This window comes from Ipomoea nil, unplaced genomic scaffold (genome assembly GCF_001879475.1).
Source record: "Ipomoea nil cultivar Tokyo-kokei standard unplaced genomic scaffold, Asagao_1.1 scaffold2818, whole genome shotgun sequence".
Taxonomy (NCBI): Eukaryota; Viridiplantae; Streptophyta; class Magnoliopsida; order Solanales; family Convolvulaceae; genus Ipomoea; species Ipomoea nil.
The window spans coordinates 1536310-1556831 of NW_017619246.1; the positions used below are offsets into that span (position 1 = coordinate 1536310).

The 20522-nt window shown below is 38.6% G+C and overlaps 1 long non-coding RNA gene across 1 annotated transcript; it reads right to left on the reverse strand.

Annotated features, from left to right (window-relative positions):
* Positions 1 to 3479: 3479 nt before the first annotated feature.
* LOC109158439 lies at positions 3480 to 18350 on the reverse strand. Its single transcript, XR_002050384.1, has 3 exons — positions 18210 to 18350; positions 7558 to 7561; positions 3480 to 3491 (listed from the first exon to the last, which is right to left on the reverse strand). It is a non-coding gene; the product is annotated as an uncharacterized LOC109158439 (long non-coding RNA).
* Between the last annotated feature and the right edge of the window lie 2172 nt (positions 18351 to 20522).

The following is a 20522-nucleotide window of genomic DNA, read 5'->3' on the forward strand; positions in this document are numbered from 1 at the left end:
TTTGATGGTTTTTTTCAGAACTAAAAATTAGGGGTGGGGTTTTTGACGGATAAGAGGGGATTTGTAAAAAAAAATTTCTATTTGATGGACATGCATATTGGAAAAGACCAAACCGACCCGGAGCCTCGGGATCAAGCCCCGCGCGTAACCCAAGTCGTCTCGGCGGTCGACCCCCTCGGCCGACTTACCCGTCGGGCGCAGTCAGAGGTGGTTATAACCATCCCCTCCTCGTTAGGGGGGCAATTACGGGTCTCCCGGGGTATAAAGGGCCCTCGTTTTTTCCCTTTAGGACATATCTTATCATATCCATAACCTTTGTCCTAATATACTACCTGTAAATCTGTAATAGCGTTACACTTGTTGTAATTAGCTTACTAATTCATTATCAATATGATATTGTCCTCACGACATTCATCCATCTTGTTATTTTGCCTATTGCCCTATCCATTTACTGTTTCCTTAAGTTATTGGGTTTATTAATTCGGACCACCCGAGATAATTAAATTAATCATTGGTGCTTTCATTGAGAGCTCAACATACTAGCTCGAGTGTGCTATTTTCACTAGCTATGACAAGAATGAGATCCAATTCTCGTAATTCAAGCAGTTCCCATAACACACTACAAGAAAAATCGCGAATCGCGACGGAAAAATTCCGTCGCAAATCGCGTTTTGCGACAGAATGGCGACGTAATTTATTCCGTCGTCTATCGCCTTGTCAGACAACGGAATAATTCTGTCGCAAAAATAGGCGACGGAATAATTCCGTTGCCATTTTGCAACAGAATTTTTCCGTCGCAATTCAGTCGCAATTTTCGCAACGGAAATGTTTTCGACGCTAATTCAGTCGCTATTTTTGAACCAAATATTCCATCGCCATATTACCTTTTCCGTCGCAAACAAAACAACGGAATTATTTTCCGTCGCGATTCCGTCGCATTTTTTGCACCATATATTAAGTCGCGAATCTTATATTCAATCGCGATTCCATCCCCTTTTTTGAATTATTTTAAAATAAAATTATGATTTTAAAATAGTAATGAATGTTTGTAAAATATTAATATAAAAAAAACTAATAATTCTAAAATAAAATATAACATAATTTCATATTAAGTTCAAGTAATAATTCAATCCACATTTACTACATAATAATATATAGTCAATTCAAGTCTAAACAATATTGTAATAGCCACAAAAATATATATTGTGATCTTTAACCAGTTCTCGAGCAAGAGGACTAGAAAAAATGCGATCTGCTGGAGGTGCGCTAGGTTTAGAAGCTTTTGGAAGAGATTCCTTAGCAACCTCTTCTTTTGGTTGGGGTGGTGGAGGGGGGGCCTTTGGAGCAGGTGTAACATATGATGTTGAACGCTGGTACTTTGAATTTTGCAATATTCTCCTACTCTTCAACAGTAATGGCAATCACCTGGCATTGTAACTGAAATAAAAATGCATCCCCATGTAACTGAATGAAATTTATTGTACGGAGTTGTGAGCCAAAATTGCATGCTCAAATTAAAGGAAACAAAGTTTGCAAGTGTAAGGTGTGTGAGCATTTGTGTTTCTAAAAAACTTCAATTACCGAGTAGCCATGCTTTCCATCTTTGTTTCCTCGCTCAACTTGCAGGATTCCATTTAAGCCCACAACTCGCCGAACTATCTACAGATTTACTAATTAGAGAATATTGACACTAATCATAATTAATTAATTACCCGAGAAAAGACAAAAGGAAAATTGCATGCTCTACTGTAAAGAGAACCAATTTGTCATGCATTGGGTGATCTTGAAACACTCCAGAACATTCATTCTCCAGTTGACTAGGAAGATAAGTAAATTCACCAACGTTAGTTACATATTGAATTTTGTCAAAATGAAATGGCCAGGTATTAAAGTTGAAAGAACTTACAACAATGCAGAAATATTATCAGGAGGAGGCAATGTCATATCCATATGAGAAGTCATAGCATAGACCAATGTTACCTCACATCCAAGTCCAACAGCCAGCGACCTGTGTCATTTGCCAAAGAGTTCTTGAAAATGAAATAGTTAAAAATACAAGCCAAGGGATCAGAGTAATTCAAGTAAGCAATACGGACCTGTGTCATTTGCCAAAAGTTCTTGAATGAAGTCAACATTCCAAGATCAAAACTACAAATGAATATCAAATAATGTGTTGTGCTTTAGGAGTGTGGAAATACCAAGAATATAGGAGATGAGCTCAGCATACACAAAAGAGTGACAGAGGTCATGTGAGTATTATCATTTATCAAAGCATCTGCATTTTGATAGGAAAATTCTTTAGAATCTATTTTCTTCAATTTAGCTCTACTATCCATACAAGTGTTAGGGTTACAGAAGCAATTTAGGTGACACTTAATTAATAAATATAAATAAGTAAACACATAAACATAGGAACTTCCGGTTGAAATCACAGTATTCCTAAAATACCATTTACCTAAGCTTTAATCTGAGTTATTGAACAGTCAGTTTCTCTACACTTTCAATATCATCCACATTAACTTCAAAATCACTTTCACCACTCTCAATAACACTCGTCTACATTTAAAAGAAGCATAGCATAACAAAACACTAAAAGAACATAACAAAACTTGGCCAAACCACACAGACAAAATACTGAGGCATGCATAACATATCTTAAACGAATCAGTGTAAAAGAGGGATAAGAATAAACAAAGTTCAAACCTCTTTCTCAGACTCGAAGAACTCTCCTTGGCAGTGGCTTTCCCAGCCCGTGATGATCCAACACAAGGAACTTCACTCGGTTTTGAAGCAGCAGAGGAGCTCGAAATCCGTATTTTCGGCGCCATTGCTCTCAATTTACCTACACAAATAAACTTAATTTAGTTGTGACGAAAACTTGACATAGAGCATACTCAATGAGGTTGCGGTGTGAGGTCGCGGCGGAACTGGCGGTGCTAGGCGATGCTAGCGGTGAGAGGACGTGGCGGTCACTACAAGAAAAATACAATTAAAATACAATTGCTCTTTACACACACTTGCTCTTTACATACATTCTGTAGTCCTAATTAGTAGTTCAATCCTACTAATTAGGACTTGTACTATTTGCAAACCAACTGCAATACTAAATTTATTTTAGTTCAATTTATACTATTTAGTATACTATAAATTTGTAGGACTTATACTATTTGCAGGTGGTCTGCAATACTAAATATAAGTCCTAATTAGTATGATCGAACTATAAGATCACCACGTTGAGTTCGGCTTTGATACATCCAACTTCTATCCATATTACTCACTTTTAGATGCCTATATATTTACACATATATTATCATGATTTTCAAAGTAATGATTATGCAATAGAAAAAGCAACAAAGAAGCAATCAAATATTCACTACAGTTTTAATTCATTTTAATTTTAATTTGGTATTCAAAACGTCCCGTTTAAGGTAAAAGAAAAAAATTAAAATTTAACAAAAATATTGCGACGGAATAAATATTGGTTGCCTTTTCTGTCACAATATTTAGTCAATACACAAAAACTTAATTCATTTAGCGACGGAATTGAGTCAGTCGCCATTTCCGTCGTCATTTCACGACGGAACAAAAATCGATCGCCTTTTCCGTCGCGAAATGAACGACGTAAATTAGTTCCGTCACAAATTCGGTCGTAAATGTTTTGCCGCCAATATTTCGCGGGCTTTATTTAACTTTGCACCAAGATTCGCGACGGAATTTGATTCCGTCGCCTTTTTCATCGCCATTTAGCAACGGAATGTTTTCGGTCGCAATTTCGATCGCTAAATTGCGACGGAATATTGTCCGTCGCGATTCGTAATTTTTCTTGTAGTGACACTCGTGTTACCTCTAGCAAGAATGGCCACAATGGGACCGCTAGCCGGTAACAAACACTTTCCGTGAGGTCGGCGGGGGACCAACAAGACCGTCTCAACAACAACTGCAATGGTGGGTTACCTCCTACCGCCCCCATCCAGCCCCGGGCTTTCAGGACGGGGTGGGCGTCATCCAACAAGTAGCAGTCGCGTGGAAGGGCTCCAAGGAGACGTTCAAGCCCCCCCGCTCGGCCCCGGGGCCTCTTGAGGGGCACCAGCACCAGCACCACCACCCACCTCGAGGGAGCACCGGGGGGCCAAACACCCGACCGCCCCAAGACCTAGGGACTCAAGTCGAAGGGGACGTCAACTCACCCTGTTCGTCGAACAGGCGAGGAAAGGGTGGCTCCAGCCGGGATCGACATAGAGAGGCAAGTAGGGGGGGAGACTAACCCAAACTTGGTCCGCCCTGGAGCTAGAGGTGTCCACGGTTTGGTTCTGATTCGGAATCGCCGGTTCACGGTTCCAAGATAGCCGGAACCGAAACCTTCGTTGGACGGATCCCGTCCGGTTTTAAAATCGACAGTTCCGGTCGGTTCTAATCGGACGTTTTAGTTTTTTTTTTTCTATTTAATTTTTTTTTTTTATATTTTTGAGGGACTCCATATCTCCCTCCTTTCCTAATTTCTCATGTTGCTTTTATTATCCAAGAATTTAGACGACATGGGCAACTAGGAAAGGATGGAGTAACTGGTTTCCTAGTTTTCCATACCTAATATATATATATATATATATATATATATATATATATATATATATATATATATATATAGGGTTGCATTCACATGTAAATCCCCTTAAAATAAAAACTTTAGGTCTAATTAGATCCCCAGGATGCGTTGAGATGGATGGATAAGATGTAATGGGATTAAGTACTTCAAGATTTTGATTTAGTCAATACAAGGGCAATAATGTACTAGTTTAAATAACGTAATTAAGTAAAAAAAAAATAATGAAGATATTAAGCTACAATTAAGGAGATTAGGATACCTAAGTAGAGTAGTACACGAACACATTGTACCAACGAAACTGCAGAGTTCGAACATCTCCGGTCTTGCAATCATACGCAGCGAACAGAACCACATGAGCACTACTATTCTAAGTTTAGTATTTTGCTGACGGGTAAGTTAATAATATTGTCGCATCTCCTACTGCGATTTGTATGTTCATAACTGTATTTTGGGGACTCATGGAGTGCGTAGTACTGATAGTCAAGTATTATGAATAGGGTGACTGCAAAGTCGCATAACAGGGAAGGGTTGGGAGGAAATATGTAACAAGGTGTGCACACGGAATGAGGGTGGACTGCACACATCAGTGTGTTTTTGTAGATTCAATAAATTTCAATTATTTGTTTAAAAATGTGGTGATGGTGCACGAACTATGTGCTTGTCCCAAAGTGACACAGAAGACCAAAAAAATGGTAAGGCTAGGCAAGTTAAATGATATTAACGCTGAATGCACCGCAGCGGATCCACCTGTGCACACACAAATACGGTGGATGTGCACACACCCTTACCACCCACTGATGTGGGGAATTTTGGAAGTGAATAGATGAATTATTTAATTTTTTTTTTTTATGATGACAGTGCCTTCCATACAAAAAAACTGGCAGTGACATATGGAACAAAAATTGTTAACGAAATAACCATGTTGTTTTATAGGTGAAGACCATAACGAACAAGAACTAAAAGAGTGTGACATGGTCGTATTACCGAATGGAACAAAACGGTAGTACCCTATTTGCCAAGACGACATCACACTGTATGCCGATCAACAATTTGAAACATTAGCGAAGGAATAGAATTCTACCATGCATACGCAACCATTGCCGGGTTCGATGTCAGGAACACCACGCTGAAAAGGAATAGGGAAGGGAAAGTGACAATAAAACACATTATATGTTCACGCGATGGATTCAAGCAGGACACAACGGATAACCCCATGTCCCCCGACATCGGAAGCAGCACTACAGTTAAACAAAGACACCGAGTGTCTAACAGAGTTGGGTGTAAGGCCAAGATCGTGATAACCAAGGGCAAACACAAAGGTTACAAAGTCCATGCCGTAGAGCTACAACACACACACTGCCTATGCTCACACGTTGCAAGACCATTCATGAAAATAAATAGAAAGCTCGACATTGGACATAAAATGTTCATAGCAAATTGCGCTAGGGCAAATATTGGTTCAACGAAATCTTGGAGGTTATACAAAGAAATGGTAGGCAGTTTTAGCAATATAGGGGTCGGACCCAAGATCCGTTCAATACATAATGGCCACCAACATTGTAACTAAAGTGCACACAAGGTATTACTTGTGTGCACACAAAACGAGTCACAACACAAAAACAAAAAACTACAAGAGGCAAAATAGTGTACTAACTAGGGGAAACCAGTAGGCAACTAACCGCTAAAAAAAGTACACTTTCCACAAAAACAAAAAACAAGAGCTTAAGCAACCAAGCATATAAAGGACCACTACGTGCCAACCGGGGTAGATGCCACAAATTGATACGCCCAAGAAATGTTCCTACACCGCTGCAAATTGAACTCAGAACAAGCAATCTCCTTGATGTACTGCAACCGCAACTTCTGGAGCACTGCATTGTCGCCTTTGGTAAGGCCACACCTCCATCTGGACACACCCTGACCAATATAAGTCTCCATGTGGCGCATTAGATAAACACCACAATCAACCTTATTCTTCCCATCACGCCACCCAATCAGCATGCGATTCGATTCCACACAAGCAACCATCGTAGAACGAGCAGGAGAAGTAACTTCAAAAAATTGGCACATCATGCACTTCTACAATACCCATCAAGAGCAAAAACAAGGGGAAAAAAATTTGTTAAAAGTGATAACAATAACACCCAACACAACAAAGGATAGAACAAGTGTTAGCATACCAACTGTTCAGGCACTTCCCCATATTTGAGTTTCTTGTTAGATTGTAGTGTGGAATTGTCAATAATCTCAAACCAAAATTTGCGAAAATCGAAGCACAGAAGGAAGTAATGCTCATGCTGTAGAATGGGGAACATAAACTACAAAAAACAAATCACATAACACGTAAGTAAAGGTACACACCTATGATACACAATATCAAAACACAAGAACTGAAAATGAATGTGTGCATATCATACAAAGATCGTGTGCATAGCATACAAAGATCGTGTGCATAGCATACAAAGATTGTGTGCATAGCATACAAAGATATAGCATACAAATATCGTGTGCACAACAGACAAAGGCCTTGTGCACAACAGAAAGGGATCACGTGCACAGTAGAGAAAAAACGTGTGAACAGCTGAAAAAGAACCAGTGCACAGCTGAGAACGAATCTGACAACACAATTACAATAGCGCACAAATAGGGGAAAGAAATAGAGCAAGCCACACATACCAAGTCAACTTTAGTAATGTCTTGGTACCGCGAATCTCAGAAAACTCACGCTCACGAAGTAATTTTGATGTCCACCCACGAAAAGTCGGAATTGCACGAGGGACAATGCGAGCAAAATGCAAAACTCGATCCACATACAACAACTGAAAACAAAACCACACAAAAATAACACAAGTTGATTAAAATAGAAAGGGCAAAATTAGAACAAAATCCAAAAACAACATAGAGCAAGAATACCGTAATGAACTCGGCAGGCCCAATAAAAAACTTATGACGACCCTGCTGCCACGCTACCTGCGTCTCAACCAACATGTCTACCACAAGCTTGCACGAATTCAAATCGTGCACTGCTGACACATTGTCAAAATGGTCAAAATACATCTGATTGGTATATCCATTAGACATACATCAGGCTAATGTGGTTAACAGCAGAACTAGAAAATGCCGCTTGAACCAAATCCCACCATTAACTTCGTCAACCATCCTATCACTAACCTCCGCAGCGGTTATCATGTACCTACCCTTGTCAAAGAAACCCCTCCACTTCTTCAAAGTGTTGCTAATCTTGATCCTACATCGCTTAACCATATCAACCCGCCCCCGTCGAAACCTCAATACCAACTCCATAGCCCATTTATCAACAACTAATGTCCTACCACCACCAAGATTAAACGCCCTCGACTAGGGATCAAAATTAGAAAGCAACCACCGCAAAAGGCGAGGTGGAACCTCCTCAACATTGAAGTCAAACAAAGCACCAAAACCAAGATCACGAATGTCGGCCTTCTGTAGGGTGCTCAAACCCTTCAACGCGTTTACCAATATGGCCGACTGCGCCCTCTTCTTTGCACGCGGATACATAGCATCCTCTTCCCCAGTGAGCTCATAATCCGGGGCATTCCACAGAGAATCTTGTTGCAACCGAATAAGAAAAGCACGAGGAGGCGACACAAAGTCACTATCATCGTCAGAAATCCCAGAATAGCCCACATCTGAGTGGCTAACCTTTGATTTTTTAGCTGCATCAAAATAAAACGAAAACTACAGCTAACTACAAGCAAATACAACTGACCAAACGACACCAACGCACTACCAAATCAAAAATAAATAAGCACAATACCACTTACATGTTAAATTCACACAGTTCACCTAAACACACTATCAATTCTATATTAAACGCACACAGTGCTTCTCCTCCAATGCACACACCATTGAACACTATCCCATACCAAGTTTTAAGACAAACTAACAGGATACTGAGAAACATGAGGTGTTATAAACTGTTAAAAGCACACACTAGACCTCCCTCCATGCACACACCATTAAACACTTCCCCACCCCACGTTTTCACACAACTAATAGGAGACAAGAAAATCTAGGAGTTATATACCGAACAAGCAACAACACCATAACAAGATTCAAAATTGTTACTTCCAAAAACAAATAAACAAACAAACACCAATGACAAAATAAATGCACACACCAATTCTGCCTATGCACCTATAACTTCACTAATTCAAGGACAAAAAAAGCCAATATTACCACTACCACACGCACAACCAGTAAATGCCAGAACAAACCAACAAAAAAACACACACATACACACTACCAATTATATATATAATGCCAACACCAGACAAACCTCCATGCCCACACCACCCCACGACCTCCGAAACTCCATTTGCTTGTGAATTCATTCGGTTTTTTTTTTTTTTTTTTTTTTTTTTTTTTTTTTTTTTTCCCAGGAGGGAATGGGAAACTGTCACAGCACTCTTAGCATTCATGACAATATTCTAGAAAAAAATTTACACACACACAATACAAAACCAAGAACAAGAAAAAAAAAAACAGCACCGGAATATGAAAAAATAAAAAATAAAACACGTACAATAGATAACACACACAAACCCAACACACCCATAAAATTCAAACAATTACACAAAGAAATTGGGGAAAAGAACCCTAGATGAAGAAATTAAACCCATGGTTGAGAACCGATCCACCATTAATCACATAAACAAGACGACAAAGCTTAGCAAATGCAACAAAATCCCCAAAAATGACAAGAAACGCACAAAATAGAAAAACCCAACAAATCATACGCGAAAAAGGATGAGAGAATAAGCAAATACCTATTCGGACTGGACGACTCAATGGACCCCGCCGCCTTCCTCCAATACGGTCCCCACCAGAAACCTTTGCAAATGCTGAGGAAAGACGTCGACGAGTTGAGTCCACGCGAGGCGAGAGGAAATCAGCGTCGGTAGAGAAGATGAGAGAACACCAACGTGGAAACAGAAGGGAAAAGACGTGAACAAAGATGAATTGTCGGGCGCGTGTGAGGAAAAAGCGAAAGAAATAATATTAAGATAACAAAAAGACTTTATTACCCACACATAAAGCAATAAACCGTCCAGCCTAATAAAAACCTACACTACAATCTAAATAAATCACAATCATCCATCCATAGATCTAACGATCCGTAAAAGATCTAATGTTTTTATTTCAATATAATCCTATATATATATATATATATATATATATATATATATATATATATATATATATATATATATATATATATATATATATATATATATATATATGTATGTATATATACATACATATATATACATATATATATATATATATATATATATATATATATATATATATATATATATATATATATATATATACATATATATATATGTATATACATATATATATATGTATATATGTATATATATATATACATATGTATATATGTATATATATGTTTATATATATATACATATGTATATATGTATATATATGTATATATACATATATATATATATGTATATATGTATATATATGTATATATACATATATATATATATATGTATATATATACATATATATATATATATATATATATATATATATATATATATATATATATGTATGTATATATACATACATATATATATATATATATATATATATATATATATATATATATATATATATATATATATATATATATATATATATATATATATATATGCACTACTACTACTACTTTGTTGTTGTTGGAATTCCGTTGGTGGAAACAAATAATAATCCAATAAATAAGATTATTATTTTTCTGGAAAATAAGGGAAGGAATGATGGAGAATTTGGCTAGTGTTTTGTGTTGGGTTTTTGTAAGAGTCAAGCGATCACTCTTTCCTTAAAACCTTATTTAGGCGTCCTAAGATAAAACTTTGAACTTTCTTGTATAGGGGTTGATTAAATTGACTGCCTGCCAATTTCTGAACGACATTCGTGCCTACAGGTGCCGACGCACACGAGATTAGGCTTGAGCCAAGCCTTTTCGATCTCATTTCTAATTGGAATTTGAGAGAGCATCTATGCTATATAATTCTACAACACCATCAAACAAGGGGATGAGACCCTAGTGTCCAGCACCATCAAAACGTAGGGCAATCAACTACAAAACTCAAAAACGTAATAGCATCAAGAGTTTAGACTACAAAACTAACTAATGCCAGTCTAGTCTAACTCGTACTCTCTCTCACGAACTGGGCCCACATGAAAGGGGTTAACAAACAACAAGTAGAAAACAAACCCGTTAGCACGAAGCTAAGTATAACTCCACTCAACCCTGTAAAGTACTACAGTATATACTTTTGGAAAACATTTGTTTCACATACTAAGATCAAACATTCTCAATTACTCAATAACAATTTATCATGCTCAACAGAGTTTCTAAATACTTGCAACCTAATCACCAAATAGGCATGCTTTGACAATTATCTAGCTTAACATCAAGCTCAAACTTTCACATACTTAACTCATCCATGTTCTCAAGTCTATCTAACAACTCAGTAGTAATCTCATGCTAACACATAACTCAACGTGCAATCTTGTGCTATCATATAATCTCAGATCAATCTCATGCAGTCATATACTCATCATGTAATCTCATGCAGTCATATAATCTCTAGGCAATCTCATACTATCAAATTCTCAATATGCAATCTTGTGCAGTCATACTCAATATGCAATCTAGTGAAATCTCATACTCATAATACAATCAATCATATACTCATTATGCAATCTAGTGTAATCATATACTCATCATGCGATCTCATGCAGTCATACTCATTATTCAATCTAGTGAAATCAAACTCATTATGCAATCTCGTGCAATCATACTCATTATGAAATCTAGTGTAATCATACTCATTATGCAATCTCGTGCAATCATACTCATTATGCAATCAAATACACATGATGCTTTTAGTATAAATATAGATAGATATACATATATACTCTTTTGTAAAAGAATACTATTTCTTTTGGAGGTTTTTTAGAGTCACAATGACTCGCTTTCTTTTTCTTGAGTCTCTTGACTCGATTGCTTTCTCTTGAGTCTCTTGAATCGATTGCTTTCTCTTGAGTCTCTTGACTCGATTTCTTTCTTTAATCATGGGTGAGGTAAGACTTCACCATAAGGTGGATAGACCTACCTGGGCTCGGCATCTAGCCGGCCTAATACTCATCTCGCCCGTAGAACCACTCTCTTGGTCATTTTCTCAAACTCTATGGAATCAGGTATCGAACCATCAATGTGCAAACCCCCTGATCAGGATTCCAAGCCTGGTGGGCAGTTTCCAACCTCGTAACGTGGGAATACACCGTGTTACATGATATCGGATCGCAATGTCCGTTTCTTGCTTTACTTTCTTTCTTTCACTATTGCCGATTTTTAACCGATCTTGCTCTTTTCTTTTGAAAGGACATAGTCCTAACGGGCCTCCAAAATACTATTTGCCCCACAATAGATAGAATACATATATCTCTTTCAACTTCTTTACTTATGCAAACTTATGCACATAACTTCTCAGCAATTTCTCAATGCAACAAGAAAATGACTTTCTAATATAGATATGAGTCTTTGAAAATAATACTTAGGGTCACTTTTGTGACACCCCGAAATCCAAATTCAATTAAGGGATTAATTGAGCAATTAACCCTATTTCAATTGATGGTTTAATTCCTAAAAATCCTGAAAATTCAATAGTCGGGGACTAGTAATTGACTAGTCAACCCCAAAGTCAAAGTTGTACCTTAAGCTTTATAGGGAGTTCCCTTGTTCCCTTACATTTCCTTATGTTAGTAAGGGTATTCTTGACCTTTCACTTAGTGTTAGTATTGTAACCTAACCTAGTAGACCACTTTCATTCTTTCCTTACACTTTCTAAAAATCTAGCTCCACCTTCTCTCTAAAAAGGTAGATAGCTTTCCTTCCAAGCCAAGTTGGAGCCTTGCCAAAACTTCAAGAGTTTCTTCCAAGATTCAACCTTTCATATATTTGGGCATCTAGGAGGGTAAGATCTAAGTTCATCTTGTGTTTTTAGTATTATCTAAGGTGTCTTTTCTTAAAGATAGGATCTTTATGATCTTTTGGTATGTTCTTGAAGTGGGTTTGGAAGATGAGCGTTGTGAGGATCTTGTTGAGGAGTAAAGTGAAGTCTTTAGTCTTCAAGAGGTAATCCATGCTCTACAAAATCTATTTTGTCTACCTATATGATTATTTCTTGGATTCTACATGTGTTTTGCTATGAAATGTGAGTGTTTATGCATTATCTTGTGAAAATGCATATCTAGAGCTTGTGTTTAGGGTTCTTGTATGCCATTGCTTGGTTATTCCTTTGATTCAAGTCACTTTGTTGTATTTGGTGAGATTTGGCATGTTTTTGACTTGAATTTGAGTTTGGAGATGAAAATTCGCGAAGTGTTATGTTGTGGTACAGGCTTGTACCCGCGGGCGGAACGGCGGGTAGGAGGCCCATCCGCAGGGTACATGAGGTTGGAAGGCTTGTACCCACGGGCAGGACCACGGGTAGGGGCCTACCCGTAGGCTCACCCGCGGGGTACAAAGTGTGGGTGATTGGGGATTTGTTCCCCGTGATTCTTTTGACTCGGTATTTGGTCTTTTGACTTCCCGTTGTTCTTTTGTGGAACTATTTGAGTGTCTTCTTGATGTTTCGTATGTCTAGAACTATGTGGTAGGTATCCATGTAGGTTTTGGTGTCTTGAATCGTGCTAAGTATTCAACATTGTGTTTCGTTGAACCGTGATGAGTCTTGTGTGTTCTTCGGAACTACATTTGGTTTGCCCGTTTGTTAAGCATGCTAGTTTGGTGTTTAAATGCTAGCGTGTGTGTTGTTTGTACCTTCTTATGGGTTGATGGTAACTTGTAATATTCATCGTTATTGTTGTGGACTGTGATCCATTCCTTGATTGAGTATGGTTTCATATCTTTGTTGTGATCCGTTGATTGATTCCTGTTGTGGTGTGATGTGTGTGTGGCTTTTCCTGGATTATACGATTAGTGGTATGGGACACTAGTCACCAAGGTATTGCAGTGGTCTTCGTGGTGGCCATGACGTAATTATGGAGTTGTGACCTTTGTGTAAGGTTCACGTATTTCTTGGGTGGCATGTGTTGCCTTGTGTGTAATCGGTACCCTCGTGTACTATGAAATCGGTGGTTCTGTTGGAGATCTGTTGGAGAGGGGACGACGGTCCTCGGAGGGAAAAGGTTGGACTTGGTGTACAGGGGTCCTGGAGGTAAAGGTTGGAACTAGACATAAGGTTGGGGTAGCCATAAGGTTGGAACCGGGCATAAGGAAGGCATATCAACTCGTGATGGGTGATGTCACGAGGGCTTGTGTAGCCGTTGTTGTGAGTTCTCTTCTTGTGACGTGTGTAGTCACAAAGGCATGTGTTGCCTTGGCATGTGTTGTCGTGTGTTGTGTCTTTATTCCTTGAGTTACGCATGTCGGGTATTAATCTATTGTGTGATGAAAGATTGTACCTTGAGACTTCTTGTGAGTCGTTGTTGTTCCTTGTAGTCTTGGGATGTGTTCCCGTGTTCTTGTTGAGAGTGTTTGAGTCTTGTGTTGACTATTACTCTTGGTTTTGGACTTATATATATGTATTCCGTTCCGAAATTGTTTTACAACTTATATCTTACCTATGTATGATATTTCACATGTATTGGTGGGTTACCAGCATTATTCGCTGACCGGGCGTCGTCCCATTTCTATTTGTTGCTTTACAGGTTGGGTAGCTTTGGAGAGCGCGATAGTGGCATGTAGATAGATTAATCCCTTTCTGTAATAGTTGTTGAGGCCTGTGAGCCTAAGTAGTTGATTTGTTAGACTGCTGTAGTTGTAGTATCTGCCTGTGCACCTATGTTTGATATAGGTGTGGCATAGCATCTCCCGGATTCATGTAGTTAGCTTCCGCTTTTCTTATGTTGATGTTTAGACTGTTAATCCCTTTAAATCAAGTTTTAAAAATCGTTGAAATTCGGGGGGTGTTATAACTTTGGCCATTTATGCACTTTAAAACATGATATGCTCAAATATGCACTTTACTGTAGAATATTCTACAAAACTTCTTTCACTGTGAACTCTCAACAATTCTATAAACATGTTCATAAATCATAATTTAGCAAATCTTCATTGGCAAACACTTAGCAAGTATTCAACATGCTCTTTGAACTCAAAATGCTCCACTTATTCTTATTTACTGTAAATTGTAACATTCTTGGCAATAATCTCAACAAGTCAATTAGACATCTAGGCATACTTTTATAGCAAACTTAACAAGTATTGATCATATTTCATTATCTAACAATCACATAATTATCATGCTTCTCAAATAAATAGCCAAGAACAAATACTCAACATTTTCCTTCACTGTATTTACTTTCAGGCAATTTTATAGCATTCTCTTTCACGAATTCTATCACAAAATGCTCATTTCTACTCCAAATTTAATGAAATCAAATTCTAAACGTGCGTCGTGAAGACCTCGAGTGTCCAAGCCTTAAGGGCCCGCGAGTCCCGGTCCGAAACGACACGTAGTTGAGCCACAAGGGCCCGGCCATTGCACAGCTCCTGCTCAATGGGGCTTGTGGCGGGGCTTGAGGAGTCTCGCCGCCTGGAGCGGCTAAGCGGCAGCCTAGGGCTACGGCTCTTGCCTAGAGCCGTGCCCTAGGGCCGCTCCTCCACGGCCCTAGCCAACGGCTCCTCCTAAGGGCCGTTGGCTAGATCTGTGTCTCATTTGGTGCACACTGTGTTGTGCACCAGTGAGCTTCTTCTTCACCCGTAATGCAATATCATGCAAATAAACACTCTCAAAACATTAACAACACATCTAAGCTCAGCAATAACACATTCTACTAGCTCAAACACACATTATTCTAGCATTTCTACTCATTTCTAAGCACAAACAATGACTTCACAGAGTCAAAAATAGATTTGGGAGTCCATGGGGTTATACCTTTGTAGATTCCTCCTCTTAGCAGGGATTCCACTTTCTTCCCAAGCTAGCTACATCCTCCTTCACCCCTAAACATCTCAAAAAAATCACACAACCAATGTTGCAAAAAACGTTAGGCGCCTCCTAGGCGCCTATTTATTTTTTTTAATTTTTTTTAATTGAAAATAAAATTAAAAATTAAAAATTTTCAAAATTTAGTAATAAAATATAAGGTTTCCACAGTTATTTCTTACAAAGTATTTACGTAAGTGGTTGTAAAAGTGTTCAAAAGATTGTTTAAACCATCTAAATATATAGGAATAAGGTTCAAATAGGCCATTGAACAACACATGAAAATACAATTGAGCCACTCAACTTGAAAAAACTACAATTGGCCCCTTAAACCCACCAATTTCATGCAATCTTACCAATTTAGAGGTTTGACTCACTTAATAACCGGTTACCTTGCCACATATAGACTTATGTGGATTTTTATTAGTTTTTTTTTTTAATGTTATTTAACAGATATATTCATCACCATCGAATCATCGATAAAGACTAGCGTCTGAACTCTACATTCACGACGGCGGTGATGGTCAATGGCGACAGAGACAAGAGCTACGGGAGTCTTGGATCGTAGTGACCGTTTCGACGAAGACCAGGTTCACATGATTCACTTCCAGTTTCATTATGATTCCTACTCTGACTTAGAGCAGGAATGCTTTGTTCATTCCTAAAGAAATTATCTGGATCGACCATGCTATTCACTTTCACCAACCTCTGGTAATTCCCCATGAAATACTTGTGACCATAAACTTTCCCTTCCTCGTAGATTTGGTTCCCGTGGTCCTTAGTTTCGACGTCGAGGTCTCTATAATTGCGAAAGTTTCCCCACCAAAGCAACGATTCGATCCAACTCATCAAACATAAAGATAGTTTCCATCTTAATGATTTCTTGGATCTAAGACTAAGCAATTATTTCGATAATTGAGATGGAGAAATCAAACAGATCAATTGCAAGATTACCGGAAGGCAACTTCCTATTTAGAGAAATTGCAAGATTTTTGAATATTCAGTGGTCTAATTGCTGTATTTTTAAGTTGAGTGGTTCAATTGCATTTTCATGCATAGTTCAATGGCCTATTTGACCCTTATTCCAAATATATAAAAAACTAAAACTAAGAGCAAAACAAGCATTTTTTTTTGAGAAATTAGTAGACCAAACCGCCTTTGGTGGATAGATCTCGAAAAAATACGCGATTTGAAAAAAAAAAATTGTCCAAAATGGACAACCGAGTCAAAAGTTATGCCTTCCCGAACTTTTCCCACTTGAAAACGCAAAAAAAAAAAAAAAAAATCAAATTTAGCGCCGGTTCAGTCGGCCGGCCGCGGAGGAGGCCGATTCCGGCCTTCCTCGCGACGGCCGGCAGCCGCCTAGCGCCTAGGCGCGATTTTTACAACCATGTACACAACCACTCACTACCAAGTTCTCAGAGATAGAATAGAAGGAAGCTTAAGAAATGGAAGGCTAGAGCTTGGAGAAAACTTACTGTGAGTTGTGTTTTGCAGAGCAAAATGGTTGGGGAAGCAAAGAGTGGAATCAAGATGCAAAGGTCTGTGAATGGCTCAATATAAAGTAGCACAAAACCCTAGGAAGATCTCTCATGATTGGAGGAGGGCAAAAGTGTAAAGGGTTGGCAAGAAAGTTGCATCTGACAAGCTCTTGGAGTGGTGTGGTTCACCATGCTTCATGGTCCATGATCCAAAATCAGGATTTAAAAGTAGTTTGGGTTTGAAATTGAATTTCTCAAAATGATTTCTAGATAGACACTTGATTTAAGCTTTTCAGATTTCTCCTGGTTTCACTCAGATTAATTTTTTAGTTCAAAACTTGGCACGCAATGTACTCGAGAATTTAGGATTTTTGTTTCAAATCATGTTCCGGTGTTGAAGTCATTTAAAAGTGGTTCAAAATATTTTATTCTAACACCGATTTTATTGCAAAAATTTTTATGGAGTGAAAAATGGCTATTTTGGAATTTCTTAAAACTGAATTTATAAAATTAAATTTTGGATTGTCAGAGTATGCGCAAAGCGTTTACCGTTTAAGGAAACCACTCTGATACCACTTGTTGGTCTCAATACCGAAGGTATAAGAGTCTGGAAGTGGGAGGGGGTGTTGAATAGACTCTTGAGCGAAATTTAAAACCTTACTCGAAAGATTAGTGCACAACGGAAAATAGTTTATCCTTTTAAAGTTTCTTTGCACACTTTAAGAGAAATTTTCAATTTTGGTCCACTGACTATTGCACTTGTGTTAATTGCAACACTTGACTTTCAAAAATGTTAATTTAGTACCTTGACTATGCAATTTCTATCAATTTTGGTCACGCCGGCCAAATTACCGGCCAATTATAACCGGAAAATCTTAAGTCAAAATTTGAACCTAATTAGAAAGGGTAAAATCGTCTTTCTTATTCCTTCCAATTTGGGAAAGCCAATTGTTGACCAAACAACGCCTCCGTCTCCTCTGCCTCAACCGCCACCTAAAAAATCTCCCACCCCACGGCGACGATAGACGCGTACAGGAAGAAGGACCCACCTACGGAGTGGTCGATGACGGTCAACGTCGTTCCTAGGAGTGTCAGTGTGGCGACCATCCCGCCGACGCTGGTTAGGAGCAACTGCCGGCGACGGAACTTGTCTAGCGTGAATGTGGCGACCAGTATGAACACGGTTTTGGTGAAACCGATGGTGCATAGGAGCTTGTCGGTGTCGGATTTTATGCCGGCCTTCTCGAAGATTCTCGAGCGTACAGAACCACGGCGTCTATGGCTTGTCGGTGGTGCAGAGGAGCTTGTCGGTGTCAGATTTGGTCAACAATTGGCTTCCCAAATTTGACATGAAGAGGAATCTTGTCGGACGATGGAGAAATAGATGAAGCGATGGAGAAAGAGCCCGGCGACGCAGACGTCATCTTCCATATTGAAACGTGCGAGGGAGTTGTTTTCCATGGCCTACGAGGCCAAGCAGGGAGCATTCAACAGCCCGGCGGCGGCGGCGCCCCCAGCCATATCCTACTTCTGGGGCACGTCGACGGTGACGCCGTAAGGGGCGACACTGGCCTCCAGCAACCTCCAGGTTCGGTGCGGTCTGTGTATGATGTTTGACACGTAGAGTTTAAGAAAACCAACAACGTCGTCGTCCTCGGGATTCAGCTATCGCCTTGTTAATGGCTTTGCAAACTCCAACAACGGATCCAAACATGGCGGGGAGAATGTCGGGGCATGCTGAATTCCAGTTGGAGACGAAGGTGAACACTTTTGCAAATTTTTAATTTTGAAAATTTTTTTTTCCTAAAATGACATTTTTGCCCCCTTTTATTTAATAAGTTTAAACTTTCCGGTCACATTTGGCCGGCGTGACCAAAATTGATAGAAATTGCATAGTCAAGGTACTAAATTAACATTTTTGAAAGTCAAGTGTTGCAATTAACACAAGTGCAATAGTCAGTGGACCAAAATTGAAATTTTCTCCACACTTTAATATTGAAAGTGTTTTCTTAGGTTTGATATGGATGCAATGCAATGCAGTAATGGAAATGTAAATGAGAGAGGTAGAGAGAGATTTTTATAGTGGTTCGGCTATTAACGAAGCCTACTCCACTCTTCTTTCACAACTCGTGAAAGGGTTTGCACTATCACTCCTAGAGTCCTAGTACAAACTAAGCCAAGCTTGCCTCCTTGATCACTAAGCCGGACAACAACTTGCTAAGGTTTTTCAAATCCTTCGAGTTTACTCCACCTCTATCAACTTCTACAGAGTTAACTGGTTGGAAAAGGTTGATGGTATCTACAACTTGAAATCTTGACTTGATGAAGCTTGATCTTCGTATGAACTTGTACAAGATTTCTTGATGTTGTGAAGACTTTTGAGAGCTAGATTATCTTTAAAACAATCTTCACAAACATACACACTGGCCATGAATAACTTCTAACTTGAGAGTTTAGAAAGCTTTGTTAGCAATAGAGTGATGACCAACACCTTCTTCAAGTGATGAAGAGGGGTATTTATAGGTGTGGAAAATCCATCCGTTGGAGGGAGATGAAATTTCAAACCTATTAACCAGTGTGTAAAACCCGCTGAGTAAGGAGACTTGAATGCGGTTGTACTGTGTAGCCGTTGGTAGCAAAAAGGTGATCTACCTTTTATGTCTTTTAGTACTGACAAAAGTACTAATCATTTAATGTTCCTTGGGATTTAAAATATCATACCTAGGACACCATTTGTCTGGGATGATTTTCCCAGCTTTGAGACTTGAACAATTATGCTTCTAAAAACATATAAGACTTGTCCAATCGAGTCAGACTTTGACTCGTAGTCTCGGGTTCTGGTAACAAATGATTGTCCTTATCATTCATTGTCTTCATAGTTCAAATGATCTTTCTTTATCATTTGTGAATTACATGAGAGATAGACCCTTCTAAGTTTCGGTCTAAGCAGATTTCTCGGCCTTCTCTTGATCTTCTCTTGATCTGACTGTCTAAAAGATGCTTTGATTTGTGTAGAGCATACCTGAGCACGAATCATATTGTGAGCAGAAACAACTCACATAAGGTTTTGTTCTTGCCGAAAGAGGGGTCTAAATTCTTAGTGAGTTTGGTATCATCAAAATCTAACTACACATGTTCATAATAATTTCCTCCTTTTTGGTGATGCCAAAACCTACACTCTCGCATTAGGCTGAAATTATCCATGAAAGGATTTTCATTACAAAACAGCCATATAGTTGAGTTTACAAAAGAAATCTAAGCAAATGAAACATCATAAAACTCAACGCAACCCGCAAAAAGAGATGGATTTCATTCAAATGAGATTCTGATTACAAAAAGATATCTATATATTACAAATTTTGAAGT